The sequence below is a fragment of the Salvelinus alpinus genome, chromosome 7 (genome assembly GCF_045679555.1).
Source record: "Salvelinus alpinus chromosome 7, SLU_Salpinus.1, whole genome shotgun sequence".
NCBI classification, from domain to species: Eukaryota; Metazoa; Chordata; class Actinopteri; order Salmoniformes; family Salmonidae; genus Salvelinus; species Salvelinus alpinus.
The window spans coordinates 44,638,383-44,660,599 of record NC_092092.1 but is presented as its reverse complement, the minus strand read 5'-3'; the positions used below and the strand labels follow the sequence as shown (position 1 = coordinate 44,660,599).

Below are 22,217 nucleotides of genomic sequence, written 5' to 3'. Positions count from 1 at the left end.
TGTACCATGCACGGGGGAAAGTTGTTTTATTACAAGGCAGATCTAAACAACATTAAAGGAAAGAGAGAGAAAACCTTGGGAGAGCTACAAATGCATTTGGAGGGTCCTTCTGACAGAAAAAGAAAACACTTTCGGAGTTCCTTCATTCGAGACTATCAAGCGGCACTCAGAAAATAGATGCTTTTTCATCCTTCCCTGCTCCTATCGGAAGATATTACGGTGGGAAATGTCAAAGAAAGAAAGAGAAAAAAAGGGGAAGAGAAGTATCCTGGTTCTATTTTTTTGATCGCAAGTAGAATAATTGGGCCTCAGACTCTTTACATGAGTAGCACGCCAGCCAAAAGAGGGCTCCGACTGTCCCCGTTCATTCATGTGGGACGCTTTGAAAATATTGCTTCCTGTACTAACCTGCTCACTGTGAGATGTAACAGATCTGACACCTGCGGGAGGCGCTACTCTGACCCTATGTTGATGGGCAATTTCACAAATCTTTGAAAATGCCTCTTTCATACCATCCTATTCTTAAAACATCTATGGCGTGGTGGTGAGGTAGTAGAGATGAAAAAGACAACGATCTGACTCGGTAATAAGGTCATTAGAATGAGCATTACAAAACAATGTTTTCACATTCCCTCTCTGTGTCTGTGTCTCTCTCGTTATTTGGCAGTACATTTTCCCCTCATTTGCATCTAGTATTGTAATGCGTGTACCCAGGCTAATTTGGGCCCTATTACTAATAGCTAATAGCATGATCCTTATTGTTGTTCTAACTACCCATGTTAATGATTGTAACTCTAATTACTGTTGCTGTATTACCCAACTTAACCTATTCCGGGGTGTAGATCACCCGCATTGACGGCAGTTCCGTCCCAAATAGCACCCTTTATAGTGCAATACTCTTGACGGTTGCCCATAGGGCTATGTAGGGAATAGGGTGCCATTTTGGACGTAGACCATGACAAAGCCGCTGAGGAATCGCAGAATTGTCCCTTCGTTCAAACCTAATTAGCAGTGTGGTTTACGAGAGAGAGACCGAAATGGTGGCACACCGTAAACAAGTATCCACACACAGGAGCACCTTCTATTTCTATCCCGTCTCTTGCGCCCTCTTCGCCCTCCCTCTACCCCAACCCTCTCCTCACCCAAGACCCAGAGGCTCTCAGGCTGTACCCATGAGGGATCCAGTCCAGCACCTCTTTCCCTCCCTCTCTAATGAGATGCATGATGGCTTCGCACTTTCAGAGCATCTAAAATAACACATCAGGTGGCAAGTGCTAGATTGGTGCCAATTCCCTTGGCAACTGTGTGACAGCCAGTCAGCCAACCAAAAAACAACACTTCATTAGCAAGGTAGTGAGACAAACAGGCTTAAATTGGAAGAAGACTGCTATCACTCCTATTCCTGCTCCATTTCCTTAAAACAACTCTTCTTTGTTCCTAGATAACACCCAGATCTGTGCGATAGCAACTTCACAGCAGCTATAGTTCACTGGATGTGCTGTGCTTATTAGTGTAGGCTGTAAAAGTAGAGAAATAACAAGATAAACTTTCTGCAAATGTGCTAATTTCAGAATGCCTTTTTGATCCTGTTTGCCTCTGACATTGAAGTATTTAAGCATTCCCATTTGGCTTAAATCCATATTTTCCTTTCCATAAACACTCAGGCAGTCATGTCAAATCGAGTAACTAAGTGCATGTGTTGAATGTGATTATAAAGGCGTAAACCGTACGGCTTAAACAGATCAGCTGGACACGCCATTCTGCTGCTAAATTTAACCGATTTTTCTTACTGCTGTGCTTATTAGCGGCGTAAAATAACACACCACCACCTGGTACCATCTTTTTTAAATAGGGGAGAACAATTAAAAGAAAAACCTCAAAGCCATGAACAAAGAAGAAGATAATCAAGGACCTCAGTCACCCAAGCCACAGACTGTTCACTCGGCTACCGTCTGACAGACTGAGACAGTACAGGTGCATCGGAGGTAAGACAGAGAGACATAAAACTGATTCTATTACCGGGCCATCAGACTGTTGAATAGCCATCACTAGCCGTTTACCAGGTGATGCACACTCACTCACACAAAACACACACAAGCTATCACACACACACCTCATACTCACAAAAACATGCACGCACGCACACACACACACACACACACACACTGTACACAGCCAATGCTGCTGTCCCATGTTAGAGAGACGTGAAACCACAGGACACTTCCTGTTTCACACTGTTTATTTAAATAATGTATTATAAAAGGCACGAACCATACAGCTTAAACAGAACAGCTGGACACGCCATTCTGCTGCAAATTTGAATAGATTTGACTTACTGCGTTAGTTGTGTGTGAGCATGCGTGTGTCTGTGTACATGCGTGTTTACATGACTGTGCTTATATTAAAATCCATATAACTTTAAACTTCATAGGTAAAATAAAACTCAAAATTGTGAATATCACGATTATCATTCATATTACTTGTCAGATGGCATAAATAAAACTGCCAACAAACTATTACGTAGCTATCTCTCACCATATTTGAAAAGTCGCTGTTAGAATGTTACATCCCAAATGATACCCTATTAACGATATAGTGCACTACTTTCAACCAGAGCTCTATGGCCCATGGTTAAAAGTAGTGCACTAAATAGGGTGTAATTTGGGAGGCAACCAAAGTGTTGAGGGAGGCAGTGATAAGCAGCCCCTTATCCGTTTAAAGACACCACCCGGTAATCCAGCCGATGGGAAACTGCAGCTTTAAAAGACTTAGTCTGGATTAGGCCTAGTCCTTCCAAATTAAACCAAAAATCTGCTTTCTAGCCGTTGCTCTTGCAAGCTGCTGCTTTCCCTTAATGGCCTTTGTCCCACCAACCAACCACAACATGGAAATCGGAAAAGGATTAGGGCTATTATTAGAATATTAAGAATATTCAAATGATATTGCTCTGTTGTCTAACGCTGGCCCCGGACACCCAGGTACTGGGAGGGTCGGCCAAGCCTTGTCCCATCCTAACCCTACCCCTCAGTATTGACATGTATTGTCACAGGAAAATAATCCTGCAGCAACAGTATTTTAATGTCTTGCCCATGAAGTTGCTTGATTGGTGGTTAGGCTATTAGCTGGCCAAAAGCAGGCTACATGAAAAGTGCAATATTCTCAATGTAACCATGTGGTAGTGTGGGTTTTCTATGAATTTATGTAAATGACAAAACTCATCTGCATTTCCTGCGGTGCAGGATAATTCTAAGGAACAAAAGAGTGATCAAATTAAGATCCAACATCTGTACATCAACCATGGCTGTGCAGTAGGAAAACAGCAGAAAGCAATGATTTCTAATATCTCTTCCCACTGCTGAAAAAAAAAGAGTGAGAGAAATGTGCAAAATCCTTACTCATGGACTTGTAAAAACCCTGGAGAACACAATGTCTTGACTCATGTCATGACATGCCCAAAATGTAATTATTAGAATCTGATGTGGCTCAGATTAAGACAGTTGTGAGTAAAAACCACATGAACCCCCTTTCCCCTTAACTACAATACAGCTGTATGTGTGTGTGCTCACTCGTGTGTGCGCATGTTGTGTGTGTGTGTGCTATTAATGGCCCTGTCAGGCTGCTTTAGGATAATGATCCCTCAGCGTTAGTGGGTGTGATCAGAGCACCTGAACACAACTCCATGGTGACCCTTCTCCCATAGGGAATATTCAATCCCAGTTGTTATTACAGCAAGCGAAACAAGTCACAATTTCCACTGCCTCCACCAGGGCGGCGCCACTTCTTCCCCCACTCCTTCTCCCGTAAGGCAGGTCTGGCAACAGCTGGCGATCAGTTGGGAGTAGGGGAGCTTAAGGCTCCTGCTATAAGCACTGCACTCAGAACACCCCAGAATGACCCAGCGTGTCAGAGCCCCGGTGCTTTCATTCATTAACTAGGCCACTTGTGCAGCGGGATGTCAAACTTTGGACGTGAGAGGAAACTAAAAGCTTTACTTCTATTGTGTTTCCACCGACACTGGCAGCTGGACCCACGACCATCGTTTTCTGACTGAGTAATGGTGGTATAGTGATGAACTCACAATCATAGCTACTATCATTATTAATTGTTTTCTTTTGAGTGCTCAGCTAAGAGTATAGAGCCCTATTTAATATACACTACCGTTCAAAAGTTTGGGGTCACTTAGAAATGTCCTTGTTTTTGAAAGAAGCACATTTTTTGTCCATTAAAATAACATCAAACTGATCAGAAATACAGTGTAGACATTGTTGATGTTGTAAATGACTACTGTAGCTGGAAATTACAGATTTTTTATGGAATATCTACATAGCTGTACAGAGGCTATGTATATATAAACTCAACAAAAGAATAAACGTCCTCTCCCTGTCAACTGCGTTTATTTTCAGCAAATTTAACATATGTAAATATTTGTATGAACATGACAAGATTCAACAACTGAGACATAAACTGAACAAGTTCCACAGACATTTTTTTCTGAGTTTAAATATATATATATATATATATAGGCAGACATTCTTGTCTTTCCAAGTTGACTGCTATCAGTCAACCAAATAAATGACTCCTCCGTCTCCCAGGAAACTCTGTCTGTCTGTCTGTAGCCTAATCCAAGCAAAACAAATCGGAGGGAAACAACCCCACCTGAATCATTTTCAGGGAAAACCGGATAATCAAAATGCAAAACAGTCGAAACACTGGAGATCTAGTGCAAATCCCTATACCTATAACATCTGCATTCATCTTCATAAACTTTGTAGTCATCTGTTTTTTTTATTTAAATGTAGTATAATATAGTATCCCAGACCCTACCAGTCAGTGTACTACATCTATTATCTGAAGTCTCTTTATGGCCAGCAGAATAGAGGATTGCCTGCTCTGGGGCCTTCCAGGCATCATGAATACAAAAGCACTAGAGGCATTGTGACACATTGACACATTAGGGGTCCCACCATCTCTTTAGACAGGGGGACAAAGGGAGGGGAGGAGAGCGAAGGGGGAAAGAAAAGGGAATGTGGGTAGGGGCAGGGGCAAGAGGAAGATGAGAAAGGGAGATAAAGCCCTGAGAAGTAAAGACAGAGGCATTGGCGACATGGGATGGAGAAAAGAGGGGAATGAGGGTAGGAGGAGGAAGGGGAGGAAATGAAAGAGAGGGTAGGGCAGGGGAAGATAAGATACGCACAAGAGAAAGAGATGAGACCCAGAGACAGACAGATAAAGAGGCATTGTGACATGGGGTAAAGAGATGCATGTGGGGGTTATCTCTGAAAGGCCTGTGAGTCCTATTGCCGGTCATAGCCCATTAACCCGGCGCGGGGAGAGAGTGCTACAGCTCATTACATGCTCTGACTCCTGTTCTGGGGATGAACAATGCACAATTACGCCGGCCTGCTGTTTCCACAGCCCTACCGCTGTGGCTATAGCATGCCAACAGGCTTCTGTGTTCATTAAACTACCCCTATAGCTACTAGCTATGCTAATGCTAAATCTATGAAGAGGTACAAATGGCTTACTATGAAACGAGGGGACGTATGGTATACCATTCAAATAGATAATAAAGTAATACATGAAGGAATGTGTTGTGTTTTATCATGTGGTTTTTCATATGATTTCTTTCATTTTTCTGGGTCAGCTCGATCTTTAAAGATGCACTATGCAGAAATCGCTCCACCATTTCCTGGTTGCTAAAATTCTAATAGTTTGCGACAAAACAAGCATCTAAACCATCTAAACCCCTGTGCAATATATTTTCCATAACCCAAAATAAGTGTATTTTCAGCTGTTTGAAGCTGGTGAACAAAAACCGAAAGTAAAAGACGAATAAACTAAACTTAAGAATGGGAAGCATGGAAATAGCGCACATAGAACAGATCTACAGCTTCATAGACTTGCTTTCAACGAGAATGACAGATCTATAACTCCCATTTCTATGTGAATTTGGTCTGGTCACCCAAAAAGCTACATATTTCAGGTTTAATAGATATCAAATACAGACATTAAAGTAAGATGACATGTGAGGAGTAAATGTGAGCCTAATTCCTTTATTTTCAATTGACTTAGGGAATGGACAGCCAAATGACATCTATCTCTTATTATATGCAGATTCAATGACATTAACATGGGCCCAGTCATGCTTAAAGTGTATGACTATAATATAACGATGCACATAATTTATCACGTTATCCTCTACAGTGCTATTTTCCTAGCACTGCCGAGAATAACAAGACAAATCCATTTCACCAGCAAATTGGTTCATCTCTCTCTCTTTTTTTCTCCTCATTCTTTCTCTCCTGTACCATCCAACAATTACGCATGCAGAAGTTGAAATTTAATCGGATGGTGGGGAAATGCTAACTAACTAGCATCCTCCCTACTTCCTCTTTGTTTTAGGTCATTCTCTACTAGTTAGAAGAAAAAGAAACGCACACCCATTTAGGCGAGGTGCTGGCTAGCGGAGCAGAAAACCTAAAAACAAAGGAGAGCCGCACACTCTAGGAGCTCAGATGCAAAAATATTTAATTTACCAACGTTTCGACAGGCAAGCTGTCTTCATCAGGGTACAATCACAGACACTGCGGGATGACTCGTTTATATATAGTGTCAAGACACACAGGTGTCTGTAATCATGGCCAAGAGTGGCCTAATATCATTGGTTAATTTCTCAAATATTAAAATGGCATAGAAAGAGCAGCATACAATAAATACAAATGGATAGCATACGATCATAGACTCACTTAAGACCACACAAGCCTACAAACAACCACATTGGCAAAGTCACAACAATCACAACAATCACAAGAATGGCTTCAGGTCAAAGTCCACGTTGAGACCGAAGGGAGCAAGGGTCTTTAAATTAAAGATCCAAGCAGCCTCTCGTTTTAACAATAAATTATCAAGGTCACCCCCTCTCCTAGGGAGGGTGACATGTTCGATACCAATGTAACGCAGTAGGCCACTCTTGGCCATGATTACAGACACCTGTGTGTCTTGACACTATATATAAATGAGTCATCCCGCAGTGTCTGTGATTGTACCCTGATGAAGACAGCTTGCCTGTCGAAACGTTGGTAAATTAAATATTTTTGCATTTGAGCTCCTAGAGTGTCTCCTTTGTTTTTACATTCTCTACTAGTTGTCTGAGTTGGATGCCTGGAAAAATAATGTTTCCAATTACCCTCCTTCACAATGAGCATTGTTGGGTTCTCACCACGGTCCTCCCCCATCACTCAATCACTTTAACCACCACACAGTATCACCACTTCAAGCTGAGGTCGTGAGAAACCTTGTCAGCCAGCGCGGTGGGAAGTCTGGTGGTGTAACTAGCAATTCAGCTAAGCGTGTGGGACACCGAAAGAAGAGCCACACGTAGTTATCCATCCATTTTAATTAATACCTTTCCCACTCCTGCATTTTGGACTAAATTGATTTGTGTGCACTCGAATAATAGCGGTCCTTATATAAAGTCAAAATTAACTATGTTTTTCCACGATGGGAATGGTTAGGTTTTGTTGTTCCTCACACTTTGGTAGAGCATTTACAAAGATTTCCCCAAAGAGGAAGTCCCTTGTCAGTCTTATCACCAATAGGGACAAACATATTGGAGGGATGGCTACTTCCCCAAATCCCAAACAAAACACCCATCACTCAATATTTGTCAGCCTATATTATGAGGGGCAATGGAGCTAGCAAGATATCTTAGCTAGCCCCATTGCTACACTCTTCCTACCACATGCTTTCTACAATACATACACTATATATATACACATGTGGAAACCCATTCAAGTTAGTGGTTTCAGCCTTTTCAGCCACACCCATTACTGACAGGTATACACAGTGCATTCTGAAAGTATTCAGACCCCTTCAGACCCCACATTTTGTTACGTTAGAGCCCTGTTCTAAAATTTATTAAATCGTTTTTTTCCCTCATCAATCTACACACAGTAACCCAGAATGACAAAGCAAAAACCAAAATATCACATTAACATAAGTATCCAGACCCTTTACTCAGTACTTTGTTGAAGCACCTTTGGCAGCCTTCTTGGGTATGACACTACAAGCTTGGCACACCTGTATTTGGGGTGTTTCTCCCATTCCTCTCTGCAGATCTTCTCAAGCTCTGTCATGTTGGATGGGGAGCGTTGCTGCACAGCTATTTTCAGGTCTCTCCAGAGATGTTTGATCGGTTTCAAGTCCGTGCTCTGGCTGTGCCACTCAACGACATTCTGAGACTTGTCCCGAAGCCACTCCTGTGTTGTCTTGGCTGTGTGCTTAGGGTTGTTGTCCTGTTGGAAAGTGAACCTTCGCCCCAGTCTGAGGTCCTGAGTGCAGGTTTTCATCAAGGATCTCTCTGTATTTTGCTCCGTTCATCTTTGCCTCGATCCTGACTAATCTCCCAGTCCATGCCACTGAAAAACATCCTCACAGCATGATGCTGCCACCACCATGCTTTACGGTAGGGATGGTGCCAGGTTTCCTCCAAACCTGATGCTTGGCATTCAGGCCAAAGAGTTCAATATTGGTTTCATCAGAACAGAGAATTTTGTTTCTCATGACTTTTGGTAAACTTCAAGCGGGCTAAGGAGTGGCTTCCATCTGACCCTTCGACCATAAAGACCTGATTGGTGGAGTGCTGCAGAGATTGGGTTCCTTCTGGAAGGTTGTCCCATATCCACAGAGGAACTCTAGAGCTCTGTCAGAGTGATCATTGGGTTCTTGGTCACGTCCCTGACCAAGGCCCTTCACCCCTGATTGCTCAGTTTGACCGGGCAGCCAGCTCTAGGATGAGTCTTGGTGGTTCCAAACTTCTTCCATTTGAGAATGATGGAAGCCACTGTGTTCTTGGGAACGTTCAATGCTGCAGAAATGTTTTGGAACACTTCCCCAGATCTGTGGCTCGACACAATCCTGTCTAGGAGCTCTACGGACAGTTCCTTTGACATCATCGCTTGGTTTTTGCTCTGACATGCACTGTCAACTGTGGAACCTTATATAGACAGGTATGTGCCTCTCAAAATCATGTCCAATCAACTGAATTTACCACAGGTGGACTCCAATCGAGTTGTAGAAATAGCTCAACGATGATCAATGGAAACAGGATGGACATGACCTCAATTTTGAGTCTCATAGCAAAGGGTCTGAATACTTATGTAAATAAGGTGTTTCTGTTTTTTTTATTTTATATATTTGCAAACCTTTCTAAAAGCCTTTTTTCGCTTTGTCATTATGGGGTATTGTGTGTATATATAGCTGAGGATGTTTTTTAATTTAATCCATTTTAGAATAAGCCTGTGATGTAACAAAATGTGGAAAAAGTCAAGGGGTCTGAATACTTTCCGAAGGCACTGTTTAATCAAACACTGGCAGTAGAATGGCCTTATTGATGAGCTCAGTGACTTTCAACGTGGCACCATCATAGGATGCCACCAACAAGTCAGTTCGTCAATTTTCTGCCCTGCTAGAGCTGCCCCGGGTCAACTGTAAGTGCTGTTATTGTGAAGTGGAAACGTCTAGGAGCAACAATGGTTAAGCCGCGAAGTGGTAAGCCACACAAGCACACAGAACGGGAATGCTGAGTGCTGAAGCACGTAGCGTGTAAAGCGTCGGCTCGAGTGATGTAAAGCTCACCGCCATTGGACTATAGAGCAGTGGAAACACATTCTCTGGAGTGATGAATCACGATTCATCATCTAGCAGTCCGACGGACAAATCAGGGTTCGGCAGATGGCAGGAGAACGCTACTTGCCCCAATGCATATTGCCAACAATAAAGTTTGGTGGAGGAGGAATAATTGTCTTGGCTGTTTTTCATGGTTCGGGCAAGGCCCCTTGGTTCCAGTGAAGGGAAATCTTGATTCTATGCTTCCAACTTTGTGGCAACAGTTTGGGGAAGGCCCTTTCCTGTTTCAACGTGACAATGCCCCGTGCACAAAGCGAGGTCCATACAGAAATGGTTTGTCAAGACCGGTGTGGAAGAACTTAACTGGCCTGCACGGAGCCCTGACCTCAACCCAATCAAAACATTTGGGATTAATTGGAACACTGACTGTGAGCCAGGTCTAATTGCCCAACATCAGTGCCCGACCTCACTAATGCTCTTGTGGCTGAATGGAAGCAAGTCCCTGGAATTATGTTCCCACATCTAGTGGAAAGCCTTCCCAAAAGAGTGGAGGCTATTATAGCAGCAAATGGGGGACCAACTCCATATTAATGCCCATGATTTTGGAATGAGATCAACGAGCAGGTGTCCACATACTTTTAGCCATGCAGTGTACCTTGATTTCAACTGAGTGTAAGCTACTATGTGAAAGTCAATAGCCTTTCCTCCCTAACCCATGGCATTAACAAGTGGTTTAGCTTGTGTCGAAGAATGTAGGCCGACCTTTCCTATCCCATTAATTGAACTGCAGGCTTAAAAAAGGAAGCTGGCAGCCAAATCTGTGTTAATGAGAGAAGAGGCTAAGAGAGGCAAAAATAATTTAATGAAGTTATTTTTTCCTCCCTCTCTCCTGCAGCGTTTGACACCAAACACGTCTTCCCTGAGACCAGTGGTATTTTATTAGGTGTTCTTCCGCAGCCACCTTCCTTTGAATCCTTTCCCACCAAAGACAGTAAGAAAACTCGCACATGAATTGTGTATGATATGAAAAAAGTGTGTTACGTTTCTTGCAACCCTCAGGGATGGTTTCCAAAGGCTTGTCTTAAAAATAAGAGGAGATGTGAAGCCTGCTGTATATTGAATTTCTCTCACACCGACAGACATCCACAGGAGATGCTACACTTAAAATCTCACCCAAGATTAAGATGAGAGTAGCCCTTTCCTGCAGTCAAATGACCCAGTGGCCTCATGGGTGGAAGGATATTAATATATTTCAGTCTTCTGTGATGTATATAAAGTGTAATATTGGGAACTCAAAATTGAAAACATTTCAAGTCGATGACATGTTACAGGTGCCTTATTTTCTAAGGCCATAACCATGTGTATGAGGTATATACTTTGGTTCAAGATTACCAAGAAACACTCTGTGTGACCCTGATTTAGCCCACTGCAGTAAAAGGTTATTATTTTAAGATATTTAATGTATATGAATTTGTGCAAATCATCTATTTTTTTCTAACCGTGGCAAACTGTGTTGGAATACCTGGCCTGGTTTCATACAAGACATAGTGGGGCTGTATCTTTGATTGCCCACTATTGAAACAGTACCTCAATGACCTTCAACATCAATGTACCTCAAACTGCCAATATTACCAACATTGGATGCAGTTGGCCTACATATGCAGAATACATATGCTTAAATGTATTGTTCCATAACAGACAGTGGGGTAGATTGAAAATGCTAGCGTTGGATCTGCTAAATCAATGTACCTTAAACTGCTAACATTACTGACAGTTAGTGGTAGTACAGATCCTGACTAAACATGCTCAAAGGTATAATTCCACAACATGCAGTAGTAACGTGCAAATGCTGGAGGTATAGGCCTATCCACTATAGTCCAAGGGATTGCAGGGTGAACGCAAACCGAGTGTGGCATATTTGTGTCACAGGCTTTAATTAAAAAATAAAATAAAACAGTGGCTGCAGGAAAGTCCTTTAAACGGGTAATTACGTCCGAGGCTCGGCATCGCTGGAAGGGCTTAACAAGGTGCATAATGATGTCCCCCCCCTTCCCCGGGGATAAACCTCACCCTTCTCTCGCCCTTTCTCCCTCTCTCTCTGTCCATTTCACTCACTTCATTTCTTTGTGGTGGTTTCGGTCTCGCCTTCTCTCATTTACCCCTCTACAACCGTCAGTCCAGACCCAAGGTCATTATCTCTTTATGGCCTTTCTGGGATCTATGGAAAAGCTTGGCTGGTTTATGTTGCTAATGTACGGCTTGTAATGCTCTGATTCCATTGTGAAACTAATTTTGTTTGCGCACAAAATGTGTTTTGTTGTCAGTAATGGATCACGGGTTGGATCACGGTAAATATAAGTTCAGCTTTAATTGAAGTAAGTGTAATATATTTCACATTGCTCTGGATTTATAATTGAGGTGGTTGTTTTTGTTCTGCTGGTCATGACTGCTGGATGATGTATTGACAAGTGAGATAGGAATTCAATAGGTGAATTGCATTTTGGGATGTGTGGCAGGATGTATATTCGTTCATATTATTTTGTTTTACAAGGGGGGGGTTTCGGGTACAGATTTATAAGACGATAGTATTTATTTATTAGCATCATATTGCAAGAACACCACAAGATTGTGTAGCATGCCTATTGTTAAATTACTGGGAATATAACCCTAGAAGGGAATTCATGTGCTTTCTTTTCAACGTTCTATTTTTAAAGTTTGACTCGGCTCAAAGCACATTGGTGCTTACCTTTTCGTACCATCTAAGGTTTACAGTCTGGACATGCCATTGCTGCGAGGCAAATTGTACACATGCAAAAATAAACATTCTGGTGAATGACTACAGTATCTTCATGTGCATTGCACAATTTCATGGAGGTGCTTGATATGGATATTTCTTTCCCTCCTGCTATATAGTTTCATTTGGGTTATATTTTGAACAAAGGATGAGGCTTTCAGTATAATAACTGTATCTGTACTTCACAATAGAATTACATTTCAGAGGGAAGAAGAGGAAGAGAGTGTTTTGGAGTCAGACTAATACAGGTTATGGAAAATCGTTCGGGGTCCTATAAATAGACGTACAGATAAAGCTGAGGTTCTCTCTTTCTCTCTCCCTCCCTCTTTGGAGACTGTGTTGCTCTCTCTCTCTTCTTTCCTCCCTCCTCTCATCATAATTCCAGCCTTTTTCCATGTCCACAGTATCCCTGGCCCTGATGCACAGACAGAGTGGCTGCTCAGCTATCACATGTGGTTACAGGCGGGCTTCAGTGACATGCATATGACAGGCCCTCTCACTCATGTACTGTATGATTTGACACCTCAGCTGTTGCCTGCAACCCCCGATCCCGAGAAGAAGGCAGAAGCCTGGCGCTTGAGGAGGCTACCATTGGCTACTACTGTGACATATTTATTGTACATCCTCCACATACGAAGCAAGGAATAGTGTTTCAAGGCTATATATACACTGAACTGGCATTGGCTTGTCAATCACGTTAACCATTGCACTCTATAGTGTTGGCATGGATATTTTCTTTTCATATTCTTATTTGCAGCAAGTTGCCAGGAATTATGGTGGATGCGCAACCAGGCCAGTCCAGTACAGGTCAACTTGGCTAGACTATGTAGTAGGAACAGGGTAGGCATATCCCTGTGAATTAAATCATCCCATGGGTTAATATTACTCATCCATAAAGGCTCAAGTGCAACCCATTTCAGTGTTCATCACAGCATAATTTCAGTCACCGAAAATGAAATGGCCCGACGTGACTATTGGTTGACACATATACAGTACCACTCAAAAGTTTGGACACACCTACTCATTCAAGAGATTTTATTTTTTACTATTTTCTACATTGTGGAATAATATTGAAGACATCAAAACTATGAAATAACACATATGGAATCATGTAGTAACCAAAAAAGTGTTAAACAACCCAAAATATATTTTATATTTTATATTCTTCAAAGTAGCCAGCCTTTGCCTAGATAACAGCTTTGCACACTCTTGGCATTCTCTCAACCAGATTCATGAGGTAGTCACCTGGAATGCATTTCAATTAACAGGTGTGCCTTGTTAAAAATTAATTTGTGACTGACCAGCTCAAATCGGTCTTATGTGTCAAAAATCAAAATGTTTTTTTTTTTTTTTTACATTGGATTAAAGTAGACTCAGAGCTCCAAAATGGTATATCATACACAACAGTTGAGGAACAATGGGAAAATAATTTTGCTTTGAAAGTTGATAAACTTGTAAACTCACTTTTGAGAAAGTGCCTACTGAAGAGCTCTTCTTTGTCTACACCCATTCAGCATTGTTCACACCCTCTTAAGCTTTAGCCCCAACCATCTCTTTAAGGGTTAATCCGAGCGTTCTGTACTAACAGCAGTCAAGCACCCAAGCTAACTTGCTAGCTACTTCCAGACACAAATGAGAGAATAGCTCACTGAACGTTACTCGCCCTAGCAGAGCTGGTTAGGCTGTTATGTTATCCGGAGTGTTGGTGACTGCAACTGTGCTGTCAGATTGTCCGTTCGTAAATTCAGAGCGGTTCACCCTCGGAGCGTTCAGAGCGCACAATAGATGCTCTGGCCGCTAAGTAGGGTTGATTCAAACATTCTGACCTCACAACGGCAGTCAAGCACCCAAGACGACTGGCTAACATTGCTAGCTACGTCCAGACACATAATGAGAGAACACACCACTCTGACCATTTTACTCACCCTAGCAGAGCTGGTTAGACTGTTTTCATGTTATCCAGAGCGTTGGTGACTGTAACTGTACTGCTGGCAACAATTTAATTGTGCTTTTTTGCTGACACCGGCCATATTCAACAGGTGTTGAGCGTTCGTAAATTCATCAGTTATTCTGCGCTCTGGCACACTCAGACAAGTCTTTTGTTAAGACATGTAGCTAGCTAGGTAGGTAACAATTAACCATTATCCCAACTCATGACTTTACTACCCTGCTAACCAACCAGGTTTAACATTAGGCTATAAATAGTCAAGCAAATGTCTCTCAGATGCGAAAAATGAGATCATACACGTAACGTTAGCTAGCCATCTAACGTTAGCTAGCTAACAGTACACTAACTTGAAATGAAACGATTTTTTCTGTCAAAATTAGAAACGTGGAATATCTGAACATTTTGCTAGCTAGACTATCTTACCCATATACATCATGGATGGATGTGTCTCCTGTCGGATGCCATGGTTTCTCTTAGTTTGAAGATGTAATCCGGAGACAGGTTAATCAGGAACATTTCAAGAACTTTTAACGTTTATTTAAGTGCAGTAGCAAAAACCATCAAGCGCGTGGTGAAACTGGCTCTCATGAGGACCACCACAGGAAAAGAAGACCCAGAGTTACCTCTGTTGGAGAGGATAAATTCATTAGAGTTAACTGCATCTCAACATCAACTGTTCAGAGGAGACTGCTTGAATCAGGCCTTCATGGTTGAACTTCTGCAAAGAAACCACTACTAAAGGACACCAATGAGAAGAAGAGACTTACTTGGGCCAAGAAACACGAGCAATGGACATTAGACCGGTGAAAATCTGTCCTTTGGTCTGATGAGTCCAAATTTGAGATTTTTGGTTCACACCGCCATGCCTTTGTGAGACACAGAGTAGGTGAACGGATTATCTCGGCATGTGTGTTTCCCACCGTGAAGAATTGAGGAGGAGGTGTGATGGTGTGGGGGTGCTTTGCTGGTGAAACTGTCTGTGATTTATTTAGAATTCAAGGCACACTTAACCAGCATGGCTACCACAGAATTCTGCAGGGATACGCCATCCCATCTGGTTTATGCTTTGTTTTTAAACAAGACAATGACCCAAAACACACCTACAGGCTGTGTAAGGTCTATTTGACCAAGAAGGAGAGTGATGGAGTGTTGCATCAGATGACCTGGCCTCCACAATCCCCCGACCTCAACCCAATTGAGATGGTTTGGGATAAGTTGTGCCGCAGAGTGATGGAAGAGCCAACAACTGCTCAGCATATGTGGGAACTCCTTCAAGACTGTTGGAAAAGCATTCCAGGTGAAGCTGGTTGAGAGAATACCAAGAGCGTGCTAAGCTGTCACTGTGGCAAAGGGTGGCTACTTTGAAGAATCTAAAATCTCAAATATATTTTGATTTGTTTAACACTGTTTTGGTTACTAAATGATTCCATGTGTTATGTCAAAGTTTTGATGTCTTCACTATTATTCTACAATGTAGAAAATAGTGAAAATAAAGAAAATCCCTTGAATGAGTAGGTGTGTCCAAACTTTTGACTGGTACTGTACATGACTGTGCACGAATGTTGAAATATTTGTCTGTTTCGCTGTCTGACTAACTGACTGTCAGACTGACTGATGGTTTTGCAAGAACGTTCCCAAATCCATGGCTCACTCACAAATCAAACCTTTCTCGCTATAATTCCTGCGCTCATCTGCCAGTTACTCAATCAGGGGCTTCAGATAAGATGCTTCACTCTCTCACATCCCTCTGAAGAGGAGACATTAAAGCACGCAAAGGTTCGCCCCCAACTCCTTCAACAGATAAAACACACTAGCATTTCAACATTTCAACTTCAAGAATCCGTCAGTTGCCACTCTGTAAGATCTTTGTTTCGCTTTTTCACCACCTGATTATTCTCTTTTCTTCTTCCTGAGCTTCAAAAATCCCCTTTTGAAATTGTTTAAATGGTACTCCCTCATCAGAGCTTTTTCCTGGAGCCTGACTGAGATTTCTTCTCAGCATAAAGCCCCTCAACGAGACAGCATGCTTTGACCTTTACTTTATCGTATGGATTTAGGGATGATTAATTGGATTAGGCTGATGAAATTTAGAGAAATAAAAACGCCCTAGTCTGTTGCCTCGATGGGCGTCATAGAAAATGTAAAAGTCTGTAATTCGCAACATATTAGCCCGCCATATGTGTTGTCACATGTATTAGTCAGTGGCTTAAAGAGGAAGGCAACCAGATTAGAGAAGACAGACATTTTTCTCAGAGAAAGCTAAGTGAGATGGAGGGAGGGAAACGGGGGGCTTGGATCGTCAAATTACAATGGAAACATCACAAGACCAAAGACTAAACGTAGAGTGGCTTGAGTTTGTGTTGTGCCAGTCAAACCAGACCCAACACTCTAGTAAGAGGCAATAGGTCAGGCACAATCTGATTAGCAATAACTCAAGATTATGATCAAGACTGCTAACTGAAATTAGCATACTGACTAAGTAGCATTTGATCCAGCATCCAAGCCTGAATGACCAGAGACACGACAATGTGCTTGGAATTTAGTTTTTTTTCTTGATTCCTCTATGGCTTTCAGCGGTAATGTCATTATATTTTTCATGGCAGAGCTGCAGTCTTTGGCTGTGTCTCAAATGACACCCTAATTCCTTTAAAATTCACTACTTCTGACCAGGGCACATAGGCCTCTGGTCAAAAGTAGTGCACTGTATAGGCAATAGGGTGCCATTTAGGACACAGACAAAGACCGCAGCTCTGCCATAAAAAAAGATAATGACGTTACCGATGAGAACAATAGAGGAATCAAGAAAAGGCCCTGAATTCCAAACACATTGTCGTGTCTCTGGTCATTCAGGCTCAGACGCTGGATCAAATGCTACTTAGTAAGTTTGCTAATTGCAGTTAGCAAGCTATATGTTTCAAGGAGACATGATGACAACCCATTAGAAGTGAGGAAGAGAGGAAGAGGGGGGGGGGGGGTGGAAGGTGATTGGCAGGCACAGCGGATGTGTAGTATGTGTTGACAGCAAGACATCGACTTTGCATCCTCAATATGGCATGTTGGAATGTGTTCTGTGCATATTGTCCTGATGTGAAGGGATTGCATCCGCTGTGGGATGATGTGCAGGCATGTAGAATATGGAACCCAGTACCACTCCCCATAGCCTACATATTGCTGCAAGAGAGGCGATCTTAGAAAACAGTTAGTGATTAACAAATTGCGGTAGCTAGCAACCTTGGGTTTTGTTTACAGCGTGGAGTTCTGTTGTTGACTGGGAGAGGAACAAATTCAAGACACAGTAAAATAAAAGCCTTTTGTTTTGCCAAATGCTCCAAGTGCCTAAACTCGTCACACTGCAGAAAGCCCGAAATTGAACTGTACGCCGTATGCCACATGCTTGCCATCTTTCAGGTAACAGAATGGGAGCATCTGGATGTGAATTTACCTCAATTAGCAGTGAACTAAACTTGGCAAAAAAAATATAGAACTGGAGAATAAAGGTCTGCTAGTTTCTCCACAGAAAGTCTCACACTAACACCAGGGAGCACAAAGACTGCCTCCCTTTTTTCTATTTCATTGAACACCATAATGAAACCCAATAAAATAAAAAAATATCCAATTTGTTTCCCGCATAAGGATGAGCGTAAACTGAATCAATACCAGAGAAAAGTTATTTTCTTCCTGCTATATTCATTATCTGGGATCACAGGAGGAGATATAATAAAGCCACAGTAGTACACGTTACACGTTATAGCCAAAGGCCATTCCTTTACTGTCTAATTGTCTCCCCCACCAACTGATCCGCTATAATTAAGCCATGGAAGAAGAAGAAATTAAACCAGCGACCTGTTGTCTTTTAATCTGCAACCACAACCACAGGCAGGTCAACCAAACATCTCTCAGCTGGTAATACATAGGTTATTCCTGTTTAACTACCATTTCACCATGTCGTTTCTTAGTACACCTAGCTTGAAATATAGTACGCTTAAAAATCTCTCTCTGAAGTAGGATAATACAACCCATGGCAACAGCCTTGGTTTCTCTAATGACTGCCTCGCCTGGTTCACTAACTACTTCTCAGATAGAGGTCAGTGTGTCAAATCGGAGGGCCTGTTGTCCGGACCTCTGGCAGTCTCTATGGGGGTGCCACAGGGTTCAATTCCCTGGCCGACTCTCTTCTCTGTATATATCAATGATGTCGCTCTTGCTGCGGGTGATTCTTTGATCCACAAATACGCAGACAACACCATTCTCTATATATCTGGCCCTTCTTTGGACACCGTGTTAACAAACGAGCTTCAACGCCATACAACACTCCATCCGTGGCCTCCAACTGCTCTTAAATGCTAGTAAAACGAAATGCATGCTCTCCAACCGATCGCTGCCCGCCCGACTAGCATCACCACTCTGGACAGTTCTGAATTAGAATATGTGGACAACTATAACTACCTAGGTGTCTGGCTAGACTGTAAACTCTCCTTCCAGACTCACATTATTAAGCATCTCCAATCCAAAGTTAAATCTAGAATTGGCTTCCTATTTCGCAACAAAGCCTCCTTCACTCATGCTGCCAAACTTACCCTTGTAAAACTGACTATCCTACCAATCCTTTACTTCGGCGATGTCATTTACAAATTAGCCTCCGACACTCTACTCAGCGAATTGGATGCAGTCTATCACAGTGCCATCTGTTTTGTCACCAAAGCCCCATATACTACCCACCACTGCGACCTGTATGCTCTCGTTGGCTGGTCCTCGCTACATATTCGTTGCCAAACCCACTAGCTCCAGGTCATCTATAAGTCTTTGCTAGGTAGAACTCCGACTTATCTCAGCTCACTGGTCACCACAGCAATACCCACATGTAGCACCTGCTCCATTAGGTATATTTCACTGATCATCCCCAAAGCCAACACCTCCTTTGGCCGCCTTTCCTTCCAGTTCTCTGATGCCAATGACTGGAACGAATTGCAAAAATCACTGAAGTTGGAGACTTATATCTCCCTCACTAAATGTAAGTGTCAGCTGTCAGAGCAGCTTGCCGATCGCTGCAGCTGTACACAGCCCATCTGTAAATAGCCCATCCAACCAACTACCTACCTCATCCCCATATTTGTTTTTCTGCTCTTCTGCACATCAGTATTTCTACTTGCACATCTTCATCTGCACATATATCACTCCAGTGTAAATTGCTAAATTGAAATTACTTCGCCACTATTGGCCAATTTATTGCCTTACCTCCTTACTTCATTTGCACACACTGTATACAGATTTTTCTATTGTGTTATTGACTGTACGTTTGTTTATCCCATGTGTAACTCTGTCGTTGTTTTTATCGCACTGCTTTGCTTTATCTTGGCCAGGTGGCAGTTGTAAATGAGAACTTGTTCTCAACTGGCCTACCTGGTTAAATAAAGGTGGAAAAATACAAACGACTTAGTACATGTGAGACCCATATACACCAATAACACAAATCCTATAACATTAATGAATCTCCTAAACTCAAATCCTCATTATTACATATGAAGTCTTTCACTCTCCTGTTTTCGATTATTCTTTTTTTTCTGTTAAGTCAAATCCTAATGCCATTATTCCATGTGGCTCGGCTTAGAGTTCATACAATAAATTGGAAATAAACAAATATGATGCCCTCGTGTAAAATTGTAAAACGGTGGTTGACTCACAGATGATTACAGGAGCGCCCTCGGGCCAGGGTGAAGATGAACGTTTTTGAGGATAAAGCATGAACCTTACTAATCACAAAAGTGCCCCTGTGTCCTAGCTAGACCTTGTGAAAATGTGGACTTGTGGAGTCAAGTGGGCTTGCTCACCGTTACAAAGCTATTATTGGTCATTTCACAGATGCACTGTTTGTTTGCGCTCTACATTAATGGCTATGCAATTGCACTTGACAACAGTTTTTGTAATTTAACAGCAATGTGTGAATATTTAGCTACTGTCTTCTAAATGTCAGAATGGAGAATAAATATTTGGCTTTAGCTGCAGCCTGCTCGAGGGGGAGAATGCAAACACACACATGCACATACTCCCTCTCGCCTCTCTCTCTTTCTTCACCCAGCTCATCTATCTTTCTTCCTCTTTCCCTCTTTCCCTCTCTCCCATTGACTAACAGTCAGCACCTCCTCTCTCCGTCTGTCCACAGGAAATATGCACAGGGTCGCGGTCAAAGGGATGTTTGTCAACGTCATGTGGAAGGCGGAGCTGCGACAGAGCTTGCATGTTAAGCAGACCCTCTGCCTTTATCAAGCCAATCACAAACGCAAAAAAAAAGTACAAATGCGGTGGAGCCCAGACACCTGGCATTAAGACACTCTCCCTCCCTCCTTTCCTCCATCCCCTAACGCATCCCTATCAGACACCTCCAAACTTTGCATATCAGAATCTCAGACCTTATTTGTCTCCCTCTCTTCTCTTTTTCATTAACAGAAACAAATAAAGGCCTCCCTAATCCCACAGAAAATGTGATTTTTTTTATTGGATGCTTAAGCCTTCAAGACACGCTACTCCACCTGGATTTTACAACCACACAGTCATTTCTTTGTGCCTGCCGGACTGAAGTTTTTTTCCTGTGTTTTGCTCATGGAGAGGTCTGTGACCTGAATGCTACCTGCGGGTACATAAAGGCCTGGGCACGGCATGGTGGCATGCACTTGTTCCCCCCTACCAGCGCTTGAATTTACAGGACCTCTCTTTCTCTCCCTCTTCCTCTCCCTCCCTCTCACTCCCCTTCTCTCTGGCTCCATCCGTCCCAGACAGTCTGCAGTAAGTCAGCGTGGCTGTAAGTGGGGCCTCATCGACCCCGCGGGATCCGATAGGAGCTCAGATCCTCAGTGGATCAGCCAATCAATGGCTCAATAACTGTTCTTATGTTTCTGGTTTTGTTTTTATGCATTTCCACCCTTCTCACTGAATGCCAAATGAGGATTGGAGTCATCAAATATGTGATGGGTGGGGTTGCTTTATTTGGGACTGAACAGGACTGTGAGAACCCCCTGCCCCCCTGAGGGCCATAGAAGTAGGTCAAGCTAGAGAGGATGTCCAAGGAATCCAATAGACTAGGGCATAGAGGCAAAAATCTATACTCTAAAGACCAGCTAGTCGGTGTACACTCTTGTCAGCTTAAATAGCCCACTCGAGCGAGGCCTTTGCTGTCTTCAGCCATACATCGCTACGTCAATACAATCAACCCTATGCATAGTGAGTTGACTATAGCTCTATAATAGCTGGCTGCGTGGGGTGCAAAGCTGCAGCCTTGGCCTTGACTGCATGACTAACACTGGAGCCTATTGGGCCGTTCGCACTGTTTGCACATGGAGCATTTAAGCAATGATTATTCTTCCTTCTACCACATGTGGGGGAGCTGATTAGCCGGGTCAATGCGTCTGGCAGGTGTTCAAACTCCTGTTCTTTTGCAATAGCTCAGCTCACATAAAACAAGGCAGGTAGGTGGAAGCCAAATAATCAATTTTGTCATGCCTCCAAATTCGCGCTTGGCACGGCTCGCTCTTATCCACAGGTCAATCCCTGTACCTGGGTAAACCCATTGAAATGCCGTGATTTATTTCTCTCAAATGCCGCTACTAACACACAAGACCACACATGGCTGATCAGATTCGATTTCAAACGAGTAGGAAATGTACCGTTACACTGAGGGTATAGAAGTGTGATCTGGTACGTTTCTGTTGAGAGAACATACCTGGTCAACGTGACCATTCATTCACATGCACCAGGTGAACCCACAGCGACTGTACTCCCTACTATTTTATACCCCAAAATGACTATACTCCCACTGGAAGCTGAAGCACAATGCAGTCATGACTAGTGAGACTA

The 22,217-nt window shown here is 42.7% G+C and overlaps 1 protein-coding gene across 7 annotated transcripts in view; it reads right to left on the bottom strand.

The window, feature by feature from the left end:
* Window positions 1-22,217, bottom strand: part of LOC139581086 (protocadherin-19-like) — a 72,171-nt gene that overhangs the window by 42,947 nt on the left and 7,007 nt on the right. The gene's annotated exons all lie outside the window — the stretch shown is intronic.